At 38.8% G+C, this 17,232-nt stretch overlaps 1 protein-coding gene and 1 non-coding gene across 2 annotated transcripts in view; both read left to right on the top strand.

Annotated features, from left to right (window-relative positions):
- Positions 1-17,232, top strand: part of DACH2 (dachshund family transcription factor 2) — an 845,266-nt gene that overhangs the window by 611,329 nt on the left and 216,705 nt on the right. The gene's annotated exons all lie outside the window — the stretch shown is intronic.
- On the top strand, positions 1,645-1,720 carry LOC145714770 (small nucleolar RNA SNORD55/SNORD39). The gene has a single exon (XR_014136977.1). It is a non-coding gene; the product is annotated as a small nucleolar RNA SNORD55/SNORD39 (small nucleolar RNA).

Below are 17,232 nucleotides of genomic sequence, written 5' to 3'. Positions count from 1 at the left end.
TCTCTTTCTCTCTCTCTCTCCACATCCCCTTTCTCCATGATCATGGTTCCTTCCCCTCTGCAGCACCCATCATCCTTTTCTCCCCCAAATCACACATCTCAGTACCTCCTACCTTCCATGATGTGGCCCCCATCTCCCTCTAGTTTTGCAATTTGTTCTGTCAGTCCTCAGACTGATTCCTTGGGTGTTCAGAATGATTGATATTTATCTAGCTATGTTCAAGGGATGAGGAAAGCATAGGGTTCTCCTACTACTCACTTATCTTAACCTTCCCTTTAGAGTATAAGATATGTTGCTGTGATGCTAATAATTTTTATAGCATGTGTCATAATAAATAGAAGACAGTGGGGGTGTTGGTCAGTAGATATAAAGCTAGAAGAAAGTGGAACAACATAAACCACACCAATGGGGGCCTAGATATCCCAAAAGCAAAAGCCAATTAATTATTGGAATGGAGTCTTTGGAAATCTGGGAAAAGTCATGATATTGAATATAAAAGAGGCTCAAATAAAATAAAATCCCAAAATACCCTATTAGAGTGGTCAGTAAATAAGCAAAAAAAAAAAAAAAAAAAAAGAACAAATGTAGTCATGTCTACATTTCTTTCACCTATTTGTGGAAGTGCTCAGAGAATCTCATCATGTCTTAGTTGAATTTAGTTATACAAACTTTACTGAATTAGGATATTTCTGAAGGTATGAATGCAATATAAGACAGAAAAGAAACAATCTTAAAACTATAATACTAAAGAAGAATAAGGGTGAGATTGTATTCTTAGCCATCTAAAATATCATTACAGTATAGAATTGGAGACATTATAGATATATTGCCAAAAATACCCTAAAATAAATGACATATTTGTTATTTTTATTTTTATTCATTTATAGATCCACCCAGTCCATCTATTCTTCTTTTCTTTCTCTGTGGCATGGCTGTTAAGGAGAATTAGACATAGTCCATTACTTGGAGACACTCATAGAACTGTTGTGAAGATAAAATAAAATAATAGATTCAAATGTGCTTTGAAAAGTTAATGTTAGGCAAATACTAGGCATTTTTTATTGTAAACACCCAGTAGCTGTGATGATTATTTAATAAACTTGGATAGTGTATGCAGATAGTTCATTTAAGTGAATTAGGCCTTGTGACCATCTTTTTTTTTTGTTTCTTAATTTTTAAGGTAATTCTGGGAAATATATGTGGAAGGAAAAGGTTTTAGTAAGATTTTTCTGTATGATTACAATAATATAGTTACATAGATCATACAGAACTTTTTGTTTCAAAGCAGTTTTATGTCATTTCATGATTTCATGTTGGGAAAATCAGAGACCATTATGGATGTAAAATATACTTACTAAATTCTAATTGTCACATATGTGAGGGGCAATTATTTATTTTAATAATGGAGATTGTTTTTCTCTCTCAGGAGAGGTACCTCTTTCATATCCCTGTAAAATCTACCCCAGATTCCAGTTTGAGCTGATCCCTATCCTGCCCCTGTGCTTTAGTGCAGACATACCTCTCTACCTACCTTTTTGACTGATGAACAAAAACAGTTTTTAGCAGTTCAACCACTATGTGATAGTATGATATTTAACCCTCATCTGTATGAATCTGTTTCCTCCATCTAAAAAGTGGCAATTTAGTGGATGATAACACCTTGGCAATGTCAACTCCTGAGTGTGCACTGGGGAGCCAACCTTGGAGAGCCGAGCATGTGAGGGAAAAAAGATCATTTAAAAAGTTTCACTAAAAATGAACTACTTAGACCTCATCAAAATAAAAATCTTCTGCACTGCTAAGGAAACAATCAGCAAAACTAAAAGGGAACCGAAAGAATGGGAGAAGATATTTACAAACAACATACCAGATAAAGGGTTAGTATCCAAAATCTATAAAGAAGTAATCAAACTCAACACCCCAAAAAACAAATAATCCAGCAAAGAAATGGGCAAAAGACATGAATAGACACTTCTCCAAAGAAGACATACAGATGACCATCCCAGACATGAAAAAATGCTCATCTTCACTCATCATCAGGGAAATACAAATCAAAACCACTATGAGATACCACCTTACACCTGTCAGAATGTCTAACATTAACAATTCAGGCAACAAGAGATGTTGGTGAGGATGTGAAGAAAGAGGATCTCTTTTGCATTGTTGGTGGGAGTGAAAGCTGGTGCAGCCACTCTGGAAAACAGTATGGAGGATCCTGAAAAAATTAAAAATAGAACTACCCTACAACCTAGAAATTGTACTACTAGGCATTTATCCAAGGGATACAGGTGTGCTGTTTGAAGGGACATCTGCACCCCCATGTTTATAGCAGCACTATAAACAATAGTGAAAGTATGGAAAGAACCCAAATGTCCATCGATGGATAAATGGATAAAGAAGATGTAGTATATATATACAATGAAGTATTACTCAGAAATCAAAAGGAAAGAAATCTTGCCATTTGCAACTACGTGGATGGAACTGGAGGGTATTATGTTAAGTGAAATTAATCAGAGAAAGACAAATATCATATGGCTTCACTCATAAGAGGACTTTAAGAGACAAAACAGATGAACTTAAGGGAAAGGAAACCAAAATAATTTAAACACAGGGAGAGGGACAAAGCATAAGACTCTTACATATAGAGAACAAACAGAGGATTACTGGAGGGGTTGTGGGAGGGGGGATGGGCTAAATGGGTAAGGGGCATTAAGGAATCTACTCCTTAAATCATTGTTGCACTATATGCTAATTTGGATGTAAATATAAAAAAAATAAAATTAAGAAACAAAAAAAAGTTTCAGCTGAAATGGGCTGTTACTATAAGCACAAATTAGAATTTGTTGTTTCTCTTATCTGTAACATGAAGGAGTAGGATATGGATAATGTATGATGACCAACTAACCAGCATATTTTCATTTACCCCTTATTGTGGTTTAGTTGTATTTTCTGTGGAGTCAGTGCTATGTAGCCATTTGGTAAAGATACAATTGCTGGTGACAGAAATAAATGGGAATAGGGTGTTTTCAAAAAGATATATTAAATATATTAATAGTAATGGACTCACAACCCAAATTCTTAGTGCATATTCACTTGGATTGAATTGTTTCATTTTTAGGGATGTAACAGTTGAATTTCATTTAGTACAGTGACAAAAAACTATGTCATCTATACTATATGAGTATAAAGTGGACTGGATACAGCTGCAAATAAATATAATTATTTTATAACACTACAATTCTCAGTGATCCTAATTTTATATATGTGATAGCTTCTAATTCTAATTCTAATTCTAATTCTAATTCTAATTCTAATTCTAATTCTAATTCAGGATCAGCTATATTCCATATTAGTTTGTCTGTTAATCCATGCATTGTACTAGAAAAAGAAGCATTAACTTAGTAAAATAAATTTCACTAGTTTTAGTTCAGTAACTTTGAAAACAAAAGTGTTATAGAGGAAGAGTCTTTGGATAATTTTGTTTCTTACATAATTCCTTAGAACTGTAAAGACTTATTGCAACCCTCTGCTCTTTTCTTTATGCTCTCAGTGAGAGCCCAAATTCATCATTGGTTCATTTTTACATGTACATTCAGAAAGCATCATTTATTGCTGTTGTTTGAAAGTCACTTTACAGACTCTCAGAAGAGAAATCACCTGCCCCTACCTAGACACAATCTCTCATTTGACAGTTTTGAAAGCCACAATTCAGTATAAATGTCCAAGTGTTCTACCGGGAAACAAGGCTGTAAAGGCTCCAATGTAAACCTTGTTCTATCTTGAATTGATTTCTTACTGGTGTATATGGATGGTTGTTTTTGATCTTTTACAGCTGACTGGTCAAAAAAGCAGACTAGAATGATGTTCAGAGTAAATCAAGACCAACCCATTAAGATGTTTAACTTATTAAGGATAAATAACATCATTGTGAACAGAAATATTTTGGGTATCCAGTGTTTCTGTTTTCTAGCTTAGGAATGACTTATTGCATGAATTACAAATCAGTTACTTTTCTGGATTTTGGTTTGTCATATTCGAAAAATGAGGAAAATACAAGATTCCTATCTCATAAAGAAATAACAGTTTTGAGCTAGTTTTGAACACTCTGAGCAATGTGGACACATCATTTTCTCCTCTCCCATCAGTATTTAATTAAAAGAAGTATGTTGTATATACTCATGTAGCACATCCTAATTCTAAATAATTTGCTTCTTAGTGCCAAATGGAATATCCAAAGTCTATTGTGTGTGTTTTCCCATTATTATCTTTAAAAAAAAATTTAAAATGTAAAACAATGTAACACATGTGTAAATTACAAATAATAATAATATAAATGCCAGTGAACCCACCTTGCAACTCGAGAACTAAAACATTATCAACAATTTGCATTTTTTTTTATGTGCCCATTCCTTTTCCTATACTTCTGCCTCCCTGCCAAAGGTAAGCACTCCTCCAAATTTTGTGTTTAACTTCTTACTGCTTTTTTACATTGCTTATTTGAAATGAAATATTTATGTTTAGAAGCAACTTAGAAAATTATAGAATGCCTGAGCTTGAATGAACCTGTGAGAGCATTCAGCTCCACTCCATCATTTTATGTAAAGGGAAATTGAGACCCATAGGAGGCAGAATGAAGATGTCTGGCTTTTGGGTGGGAATTTGATCATCAGTTGGAAGGTGGGAAATATACTAATTATCTATGAGTTTGCTATCTATTCAGTAATAACTGCAATCATAACAATTGATACTAAAATACTCAACAATAGGTAGAGAACATGGAAGATGGTGGCGTAGGAGGACACTGGGATAACTACATCCTGCTGATCACTTAGATTCCACCCACATCGGACTAAATAACCCAGAAAACCACCAGAAGACTAGCAGAACCAACTCTCTGGAACCAAGCATAGACAAGAGGCTCACAGAAGAGGGTAGGAAGGGCAGAGAGGCGGTGTGCCCTACACGGACTGACAGGAGGGAGCCGGGGCAGTGGAGGAGCAGGCCACCTGGCAAGGCAGAGCCCCCAAGTCTGGCATGCAAAAGCAGAGGGGCCCGACTGCGTGAGTTCTGACAGCCAGCGGGACCTAACATCTGGAATGTTAAAAGTGAAAACCTCTGCCCTTGGAGAGTGGGGAGAGTGAGAGGACACCGGGAAGACAGAGCTCAGGTCAGCAGGGAACAAAGGCTCTTGCAAGTGCCATTTCCTTCTCCCACCTCCCAGCCAAAATCCCAAAGGGAACCAGTTCCCATCACCCAACTTGCTTGCACCACGCAAACACCCAATGCTGTGCTTCTGTGCATCCATCCCTCTGATGGGTCTGCCTCACTTCCAGTGCTGCAGGACCCCTACAGCAGGGGTTCACCAATGGCAAAGCCAGCTAAGCTTGCCCCTCCCACCCCTGTGCACCTTGCAGATCCACCCCAGCTAATAGGCCAGATCCCATCAAAGCAGCACCACAAGCCTGGCAGTATGCAACTAGCACAGAAAGGGGCGACACCATTGTACAGTGAGTCCTGCCCCTGGGGGAAGGGAAGATAAGGAACACAAGAGTCTGACTGTGGCCCCAGCGGTGAGCTGGGGGCAGACATCAGGTCTGACTGTGGCCCTGCCCACCAAAACAAGTGACTCTGGACAACATGGAAAGTGCTGCAGTTTGGAGCCACCCTAGGGACTACCCAAAATGATGAAACAGAAGAACTCTCCTCAAAAGAAACTCCAGGAAGTAGCGACAGCTAACAAATTGATCAAAAATGATTTAAACAATACAACAGAAGAATTTAGAATAATAGTCATAAAATTAATCACTTGGCTTGAAAAAAGCATAGAGGACAGCAGAGAATCTATTCCTACAGAGATCAAGGGACTAAGAAATAGTCATGAGGAGCGAAAAAATGCTATAAATGAGGTGCAAAATAAAATGGAGGCGGCCATAGCATGGATTGAAGAAGCAGAGGAGAGAATAGGTGAATTTGAATATAAAATTATGGAAAAAGAGGAAGCTGAAAAAAAGAGAGATAAAAAAAATCCAGGAGTATGAGGGGAGAATTAGAGAACTAAGTGATGCAATCAAATGGAACAATATCCATATAATAGGAATTCCAGAAGATGAAGAGACAGAGAAAGGGACTGAAGGTGTACTTGAACAAATCAGAGCTGAGAACTTACCTGATCTAGGGAAAGAAAAATGCATTGAAATCCAAGAGGCACAGAAAACTCCCTTCATACATAAATTGAACCAATCTTCTGCACGTCATATCATAGTGAAACTGGCAAAATACAAGAATAAAGAAAAAATTCTGAAAGCAGCTAGGAATAAACACGCTCTAACATATAAAGGGAGACCTATAAGACTAGTGGCAGACCTATCTACTGAAACTTGGCAGGCCAGAAAGGAATGGCAGGAAATCTTCAATGTGCTGAACAGAAAAAAATATGCAGCCAAGAATCCTTTATCCAGCAAGTCTGTCATTCAGAATAGAAGGAGAGATAAAGTTCTTCCCAAACAAAAACTGAAGGAATTCATCACCACTAAACCAGCATTACAAGAGATCCTAAAGGGGATTCTGTGAGTGAAATGTTGCAAGGACCACAAAGTACCAGAGACATCACTACAAGCATGAAACATACAGACATCACACTGACTCTAAACTCATATCTTTCAATAAAAACACTGAATGTAAATGGACTAAATGCTCCAACCAAAAGACATAGGGTATGAGAATGGATAAAAAATCAAGACCCATTTATTTGCTATCTACAAGAGACTCATTTTAGACCTGAGGACACCTTCAGACTGAAAGTGAGGGGATGGAGAACTATCTACAATGCTATTGGAAGTCAAAGGAAAGCTGGAGTAGCCATACTTATAACAGACAAACTAGACTTTAAATTAAACAAGAGATTGTAACAAAATTGTAGAGATTAAACAAGAGATTAAACAAAATTGTAACAAGTGATGAAGAAGGGCATTATATAATAATTACAGGGTCTATCCATCAGGAAAACCTAACAATTATAAATGTCTATGTGCCGAACACGGGAGCCCCAAATATATAAAACAATTAATCACAAACATAAGCAACCTTATTGATAAGAACGTGGTAATTCCAGGGGATTTTAACACCTCACATACACCAATGGATAGATCATCTAGACACATGGTCAATAAAGAAACAAGGGCCCTGAATGACACATTGGATCAGATGGACTTGACAGGTATATTTAGAACTCTGCATCCCAAAGCAAAAGAATATACTTTCTTCTCGAGTGCACATAGAACGTTCTCCAAGATAGATCACATACTGGGTCACAAAACAGCCCTTCATAAGTATACAAGAATTGAAATCATACCATGCATACTTTCAGAACACAATGCTATGAAGCTTGAAATCAACCACAGGAAAAAGTCTGGAAAACCTCCAAAAGCATGGAGGTTAAAGAACACCCTACTAAAGAATGAATGGGTCAACCAGGCAATTAGAGAAGAAATTTAAAAAAATATATGGACACAAATGAAAATGAAAATATAGTAATCCAAACGCTTTAGGACACAGCAAGGGCAGTTCTGAGAAGAAAATACATTGCAATCTAGGCCTATCACAAGAAACAAGAACAATCCCAAATACGAAATCTAACAGCACACCTAGAGGAAATAGAAGAAGAACAGCAAAGACACCCCAAACCCAGCAGAAGAACAGAAATAATAAACATCAGAGCAGAAATAAACAATATAGAATCAAAAAACAAAACAAAACTGTAGAGTAGAACATTGAAACCAAGCATTGGTTTTTTGAAAACATAAATAAAATTGATAAACCTGTAGCCAGGCTTCTCAAAAAGAAAAGGGAGATGACCCAAATAGATAAAATCATGAATGAAAATGGAATTATTACAACCAATCCCTCAGAGATACAAACAATTATCAGGGAATACTATGAAAAATTATATGCCAGCAAACTGGAAAACCTGGAAGAAATGGACAAATTCCTAAGCACCCACATACTCATCCTCAATGGGGAAAAACTGAGAACTTTCCCCCTGAGATCAGGAACAGGACAGGGATGTCCACTCTCACTGCTGTTGTTTAACATAGTGTTGGAAGTTCTAGCATCAGCAATCAGACAACAAAAGGAAATCAAAGGCATCAAAATTGGCATAGATGAAGTTAAACTTTCACATTTTGCAGATGACATGATATTATACATGGAAAATCTGATAGACTCCACCAAAAGTCTGCTAGAACTGATACATGAATTCAGCAAACTTGCAGGATACAAAATGAATGTACAGAAATCAGTTGCATTCTTATACACTAATAAAGAAGCAACAGAAAGACAAATAAAGAAACTGATCCCATTCACAAATTACACCAAGAAGCATAAAATACCTAGGAATAAACCTAACCAAAGATGTAAAAATCTGTATGCTGAAAACTATAGGAAGCTTATGAAGGAAATTGAAGAAGATACATAGAAATGGAAAAACATCCCATGCTCAGGGATTGGAAGAATAAATATTGTTAAAATGTCAACACTACCCAAAGCTATCTACACATTCCATGAAATCCCAATCAAAATTACACCAGCATTCTTCCCAAAGCTAGAACAAGCAATCCTAAAATTTGTATGGAACCACAATAGACCCCGAATAGCCAAAGTAATATTGAAGAAGAAGACCTAAGTCGGAGGCATCTCAATTCCAGACTTTAGCCTCTACAACAAAGCTGTAATCATCAAGACAGCATGGTATTGGGACAAAAATAGACACAGACCAATGGAATATAATAGAGACTCCAGAATACACCCACAAAAGTATGGCCAACTACTCTTTGACAAAGCAGGAAAGAATATCCAATGGAAAAAAGTCAGTCTCTTTAACAAATGGTACCAGGAGAACTGGACAGCAACATGCAGAAGATTGAAACTAGACCACTTTCTTACACCATTCACAAAAACAAACTCAAAATGGATAAAGAACCTGAATGTGAGACAGGAAACCATCAAAATTCTAGAGGAGAAAGCAGAAAAAAAACCTCTCTGACCTCAGCCGCAGCAATTTCTTACTTGACACATGTCCAAAGGCAAGGGAATTAAAAGCAAAAATGAACTATTGGGACCTCATCAAGATAGAAAGCTTCTGCACTGCAAAGGAAACAATCAACAACACTAAAAGGCAACTGACGGAATGGGAAAAGATATTTGCAAATGGCATATTGGACAAAGGGCTAGTATCCAAAATCTATAAAGAACTCACCAAACCCCACACGTGAAAAACAAATAATCCAGTGAAGAAATGGGCAGACAACATGAATAGACACAAGACATCCAGATGGCCAATAGGCACATGAAAAGATGATCATTGTCACTCCTCATCAGGGAAATACAACTCAAAACCACACTCAGATACCACCTCTAGCCAGTCAGAGTGGCTAAAATGAACAAAATTTGGCGACTATAGATGCTGGAGAGGATGTGGAGAAATGGGAACCCTCTTGCACTCTTGGTGGGAATGACAACTGGTGCAGCTACTCTGGAAAACAGTGTGGAGGTTCCTTAAAAATTAAAAATTGATCTACCCTCTGACCCAGCAATAGCACTGCTAGGATTTTATCCAATGAATACAGGAGTGCTGATGCATAGGGGCACTTGTACCCCAATGTTTATAGCATCACTTTCAACAATAGCCAAATTATGGAAAGAGCCTAAGTGTCCATCAACTGATGACTGGAGAAAGAATTTGTGGTTTATATACACAATGGAATACTATGTGGCAATGAGAAAGAATGAAACAGGGCCTTTTGTAGCATCGTGGATGGAACTAGAGAGTGTTCTGCTAAGTGAAATAAGTCATACAGAGAAAGACAGATACCATATGTTTTCACTCTTATGTGGATCCTGAGAAACTTAACAGAAGACCATGGGGGAGGGGAAGGAAAAAAAAAGAGGTTAGAGAGGGAGGGAGCCAAAACATAAGAGACTCTTAAAAACTGAGAACAGGGGGGTTCCGGAAGATGGCAGCGTAGGAGGACGCGGGGCTCACAGCGCGTCCTGCCGATCACTTAGATTCCACCTACACCTGCCTAAAGAACCCAGAAAACCGCCAGAGGATTAGCAGAAGGGAGTCTCCGGAGTCAAGCGCAGACTAGAGGCCCACGGAAGAGGGTAGGAAGGGCGGCGAGGCGGTGCCCACTCCACGGACTGGCGGAGGGGCGGCTCGCCGGCCAAGCAGAGCCCCCGAGTCTGGCTGGCAAAAGCGGAGGGGCCGGACAGACTGTGTTCCGACAGCAAGCGCGACTTAGCGTCTGGGAGGTCATAAGTGAACAGCTCTGCTCGGAAAGCGGGAAGGCTGGAGGACAAAGGGAGGGAGAGCTGCTGAGCCCCCGGACGGCAGAGCTCAGCTTGGCGGGGAACAAAGGCGCCAGCGCCATCTCCCCCGCCCATCCCCCAGCCAAAATCCCAAAGGGAACCAGTTCCTGCCAGGGAACTTGCTCGCTCCGCGCAAACACCCAACTCTGTGCTTCTGTGGAGCCAAACCTCCGGCAGCGGATCTGACTCCCTCCCGCTGCCACAGGGCTCCTCCTGAAGTGGATCACCTAAGGAGAAGCGAGCTAAGCCTGCCCCTCCAGCCCCCGTGCACCTTGCCTACCCACCCCAGCTAATACGCCAGATCCCCAGCAACACAAGCCTGGCAGTGTGCAAGTAGCCCAGACGGGACACGCCACCCCACAGTGAATCCCACCCCTAGGAGAGGGGAAGAGAAGGCACACACCAGTCTGACTGTGGCCCCAGCGGTGGGCTGGGGGCAGACATTAGGTCAGACTGCGGCCCTGCCCACCAACTCCAGTTATACACCACAGCACAGGGGAAGTGCACTGCAGGTCCTCACCACGCAAGGGACTCTCCAAAATGACCAAACGGAAGAATTCCCCTCAGAAGAATCTCCAGGAAATAACAACAGCTAATGAACTGATCAAAAAGGATTTAAATAATATAACAGAAAGTGAATTTAGAATAATAGTCATAAAATTAATCGCTGGGCTTGAAAACAGTATACAGGACAGCAGAGAATCTCTTGCCACAAAGATCGAGGGACTAAGGAACAGTCACGAGGAGTTGAAAAACGCTTTAAACGAATTTCAAAACAAAATGGAATCCACGATGGCTCGGCTTGAAGAGGCAGAGGAGAGAATAGGTGAACTAGAAGATAAAGTTATGGAGAAAGAGGAAGCTGAAAGAAAGAGAGATAAAAAAATCCAGGAGTATGAGGGGAAAATTAGAGAACTAAGTGATACACTAAAAAAAAATAATATACGCATAATTGGTATCCCAGAGGAGGAAGAGAGAGGGAAAGGTGCTGAAGGGGTACTTGAACAAATTATAGCTGAGAACTTCCCTGAACTGGGGAAGGAAAAAGGCATTGAAATCCAAGAGGCACAGAGAACTCCCTTCAGACGTCACTTGAATCGATCTTCTGCACGACATATCATAGTGAAACTGGCAAAATACAAGGATAAAGAGAAAATTCTGAAAGCAGCAAGGGATAAACGTGCCCTCACATATAAAGGGAGACCTATAAGACTCGGGTCTGATCTCTCCTTTGAAACTTGGCAGGCCAGAAAGGCTTGGCACGATATCTACAGTGTGCTAAACAGAAAAAATATGCAGCCGAGAATCCTTTATCCAGCAAGTCTGTCATTTAGAATAGAAGGACAGATAAAGGTCTTCCCAAACAAACAAAAACTGAAGGAATTTGTCACCACGAAACCAGCCCTACAAGAGATCCTAAGGGGGATCCTGTGAGACAAAGTACCAGAGACATCACTACAAGCATAAAACATACAGACATCACAATGACTCTAAACCCATATCTTTCTATAATAACACTGAATGTAAATGGATTAAATGCACCAACTAAAAGACATAGGGTATCAGAATGGATAAAAAAACAAGACCCATCTATTTGCTGTCTACAAGAGACTCATTTTAGATCTGAGGACACCTTTAGATTGAGAGTGAGGGGATGGAGAACTATTAAGCATGCTCTTGGAAGCCAAAAGAAAGCTGGAGTAGCCGTACTTATATCAGACAAACTAGACTTTAAATTAAAGGCTGTAACAAGAGATGAAGAAGGGCATTATATAATAATCACAGGGTCTATCCACCAGGAAGAGCTAACTATTATAAATGTCTATGCGCCAAATACCCGAGCCCCCAGATATATAAAACAATTACTCATAAACATAAGCAACCTTATTGATAAGAATGTGGTCATTGCAGGGGACTTTAACACCCCACTTACAGAAATGGATAGATCATCTAGACACACAGTCAATAAAGAAACAAGGGCCCTGAATGATACATTGGATCAGATGGACTTGACAGATATATTTAGAACTCTGCATCCCAAAGCAACAGAATATACTTTCTTCTCGAGTGCACATGGAACATTCTCCAAGATAGATCATATACTGGGTCACAAAACAGCCCTTCATAAGTTTACAAGAATTGAAATTATACCATGCATACTTTCAGACCACAATGCTATGAAGCTTGAAATCAACCACAGGAAAAAGTCTGGAAAACCTCCAAAAGCATGGAGGTTAAAGAACACCCTACTAACGAATGAGTGGGTCAACCAGGCAATTAGAGAAGAAATTAAAACATATATGGAAACAAACGAAAATGAAAATACAACAATCCAAACGCTTTGGGATGCAGCGAAGGCAGTCCTGAGAGGAAAATACATTGCAATCCAGGCCTATCTCAAGAAACAAGAAAAATCCCAAATACAAAACCTAACAGCACACCTAAAGGAAATAGAAGCAGAACAGCAAAGGCAGCCTAAACCCAGCAGAAGAAGAGAAATAATAAAGATCAGAGCAGAAATAAACAATATAGAATCTAAATAACCTGTAGAGCAGATCAACGAAACCAAGAGTTGGTTTTTTGAAAAAATAAACAAAATTGACAAACCTGTAGCCAGGCTTCTCAAAAAGAAAAGGGAGATGACCCAAATAGATAAAATCATGAATGAAAATGGAATGATTACAACCAATCCCTCAGAGATACAAACAATTATCAGGGAATACTATGAAAAATTATATGCCAGCAAATTGGACAACCTGGAAGAAATGGACAAATTTCTAAACACCCACACTCTTCCAAAACTCAATCAGGAGGAAATAGAAAGCTTGAACAGACCCATAACCAGCGAAGAAATTGAATCGGTTATCAAAAATCTCTCAACAAATAAGAGTCCAGGACCAGATGGCTTCCCAGGGGAGTTCTACCAGACATTTAAAGCAGAGATAATACCTATCCTTCTCAAGCTATTCCAAGAAATAGAAAGGGAAGTAAAACTTCCAGACTCATTCTATGAAGCCAGGATTATTTTGATTCCTAAACCAGACAGAGACCCAGTAAAAAAAGAGAACTACAGGCCAATATCCCTGATGAATATGGATGCAAAAATTCTTAATAAGATACTAGCAAATCGAATTCAACAGCATATAAAAAGAATTATTCACCATGATCAAGTGGGATTCATTCCTGGGATGCAGGGCTGGTTCAACATTCGCAAATCGATCAACGTGATACATCACATTAACAAAAAAAAAGAGAAGAACCATATGATCCTGTCAATCGATGCAGAAAAGGCCTTTGACAAAATCCAGCACCCTTTCTTAATAAAAACCCTTGAGAAAGTCGGGATAGAAGGAACATACTTAAAGATCATAAAGGCCATTTATGAAAAGCCCACAGCTAACATCATCCTCAATGGGAAAAAACTGAGAGCTTTTTCCCTGAGATCAGGAACACGACAGGGATGCCCACTGTCACCGCTGTTGTTTAATATAGTGCTGGAAGTTCTAGCATCAGCAATCAGACAACAAAAGGAAATCAAAGGCATCAAAATTGGCAAAGATGAAGTCAAGCTTTCGCTTTTTGAAGATGACATGATAGTATACATGGAAAATCTGATAGACTCCACCAAAAGTCTGCTAGAACTGATACATGAATTCAGCAAAGTTGCAGGATACAAAATCAATGTGCAGAAATCAGTTGCATTCTTATACACTAACAATGAAGCAACAGAAAGACAAATGAAGAAACTGATCCCATTCACAATTGCACCAAGAAGCATAAAATATCTAGGAATAAATCTAACCAAAGATGTAAAAGATCTCTATGCTGAAAACTATAGAAAGCTTATGCAGGTAATTGAAGAAGATATAAAGAAATGGAAAGACATTCCCTGCTCATGGATTCGAAGAATAAATATTGTCAAAATGTCAATACTACCCAAAGCTATCTACACATTCAATGCAATCCCAATCAAAATTGCACCAGCATTCTTCTCGAAACTAGAACAAGCAATCCTAAAATTCATATGGAACCACAAAAGGCCCCGAATAGCCAAAGTAATTTTGAAGAAGAAGACCAAAGCAGGAGGCATCACAATCCCAGACTTTAGCCTCTACTACAAAGCTGTCATCATCAAGACAGCATGGTATTGGCATAAAAACAGACACATAGACCAATGGAATAGAATAGAAACCCCAGAACTAGACCCACAAACGTATGGCCAATTCATCTTTGACAAAGCAGGAAAGAACATCCAATGGAAAAAAGACAGTCTCTTTAACAAATGGTGCTGGGAGAACTGGACAGCAACATGCAGAAGGTTGAAACTAGACCACTTTCTCACACCATTCACAAAAATAAACTCAAAATGGATAAAGGACCTGAATGTGAGACAGGAAACCATCAAAACCTTAGAGGAGAAAGCAGGAAAAGACCTCTCTGACCTCAGCCGTAGCAATCTCTTACTCGGCACATCCCCAAAGGCAAGGGAATTAAAAGCAAAAGTGAATTACTGGGACCTTATGAAGATAAAAAGCTTCTGCACAGCAAAGGAAACAACCAACAAAACTAAAAGGCAACCAACGGAATGGGAAAAGATATTTGCAAATGACACATCGGACAAAGGGCTAGTATCCAAAATCTATAAAGAGCTCATCAAACTCCACACCCGAAAAACAAATAACCCAGTGAAGAAATGGGCAGAAAACATGAATAGACACTTCTCTAAAGAAGACATCCAGATGGCCAACAGGCACATGAAAAGATGTTCAACGTCGCTCCTTATCAGGGAAATACAAATCAAAACCACACTCAGATACCACCTCACGCCAGTCAGAGTGGCCAAAATGAAGAAATCAGGAGACTATAGATGCTGGAGAGGATGTGGAGAAACAGGAACCCTCTTGCACTGTTGGTGGGAATGCAAATTGGTGCAGCCGCTCTGGAAAGCAGTGTGGAGGTTCCTCAGAAAATTAAAAATAGACCTACCCTATGACCCAGCAATAGCACTGCTAGGAATTTATCCAAGGGATACAGGAGTACTGATGCATAGGGGCACCTGTACCCCAATGTTTATAGCGGCACTCTCAACAATGGCCAAATTATGGAAAGAGCCTAAATGTCCATCAACTGATGAATGGATAAAGAAATTGTGGTTTATATACACAATGGAATACTACGTGGCAATGAGAAAAAATGAAATATGGCCTTTTGTAGCAACATGGATGGAACTGGAGAGTGTGATGCTAAGTGAAATAAGCCATACAGAGAAAGACAGATACCATATGGTTTCACTCTTATGTGGATCCTGAGAAACATAACAGAAACCCATGGGGGAGGGGAAGGGAAAAAAAAAAAAAAAGAGGTTAGAGTGGGAGAGAGCCAAAGCATAAGAGACTGTTAAAAACTGAGAACAAACTGAGGGTTGATGGGGGGTGGGAGGGAGGGCAGGGTGGGTGATGGGTATTGAGGAGGGCACCTTTTGGGATGAGCACTGGGTGTTGTATGGAAACCAATTTGACAGTAAATTTCATATATTAAAAAATAAAAAAATAAAAAAATAAAAAAAAAAACAAAACTGAGAACAAACTGAGGGTTGACGGGGGTGGGAATGAGGGGATGGTGGGTGATGGGTATTGAGGAGGGCACTTGTTGGGATGAGCACTGTGTGTTGTATGGATACCAAGTTGATAATAAATTTCATATTAAAAATAATAAAAATAAAATACTCAACAATAAAACATAAAACTTCTGCACAGTGAGGGAAATAATCAGCAAAACTAAAAGGCAACTTATGGAATGTGAGAAGATATTTGCAAATGACATACCTGATAAAGGGTTTGTATCCAAAATCTATAAAGAACTTATCAAAGTAAATATCAAAAAAACAAATAATCCAGTTAAAAATGGGTAGAAGATATGAATAGAAATTTTTCCAAAGAAGACATCCAGATGGCTAACAGACACATTAAAAATGCTCAAGATCACTCAGCATCAGGGAAATACAAGTCAAAATCACAACGAGATACCCCTTACACCTATCAGGATGACTGAAATTAACAACATAGGAAACAGTGGATGTTAACAAGGATACAGAAAAATGGAATCCTCTTACACCATTGGTGGGAATGGAAACTGGCGCAGCCACTCTACAAAGTAGTATGGAGGTTCCTCAAAAAGTTAAAAATAGAACCACCCTACAACCCAGCAATCACACTACTAGTATTATCCCTAAGGATGCAACAATAGTGATTCGAAGGGGCACATGCACCGTGATGTTTTTGGAGCATTATGAACAATAACCAAGTTATGGAAAGACCCCAAATGTCCATTAACTGATGAATGGATAAAGAAGATGTGCTATATATATACAATGGAATATTAGTCGGCCATCAAAAAAAGAATGAAATCTTGCAATTTTCGGTAATGTGGATAGAGCTAGAGTATATTATGCTAAGTGAAACCAGTCAGAGATTATGCTGAGTGAAATCAGTCAGAGAATGCAAATACCATATGATTTCACTAATATATGGAATTTAATAAACAAAACAGATGAACATAAAGGAAGGGGGAAGAAAAAGATAGGGAGGCAAACCATAAGAAACTCTTAACTATAGAGAACAAACTGAGAGTTGATGGAAGGTTATGAGGGTGAGAGTCTAAATGGGTGATGGTTTGTGATGAGCACTGGTTGTTGTATGTAAGTGATGAATCACTAAATTCTACTCCTGAAATCAGTACTATACTATATGTTAACTAACTAGAATTTAAATAAAAACTTCAATAAATAAATAAATAAATAAATAAATACCATCTTGGAAGGAGAATTATTTTCTAAGATTATAAAATTAAAGAAAAAAAAATAATAAA

The sequence above is a fragment of the Panthera onca genome, chromosome X, assembly GCF_046562875.1.
Source record: "Panthera onca isolate mPanOnc1 chromosome X, mPanOnc1 haplotype 2, whole genome shotgun sequence".
Classification (NCBI taxonomy): Eukaryota; Metazoa; Chordata; class Mammalia; order Carnivora; family Felidae; genus Panthera; species Panthera onca.
This window is presented reverse-complemented; position numbering and strand designations above follow the sequence as displayed.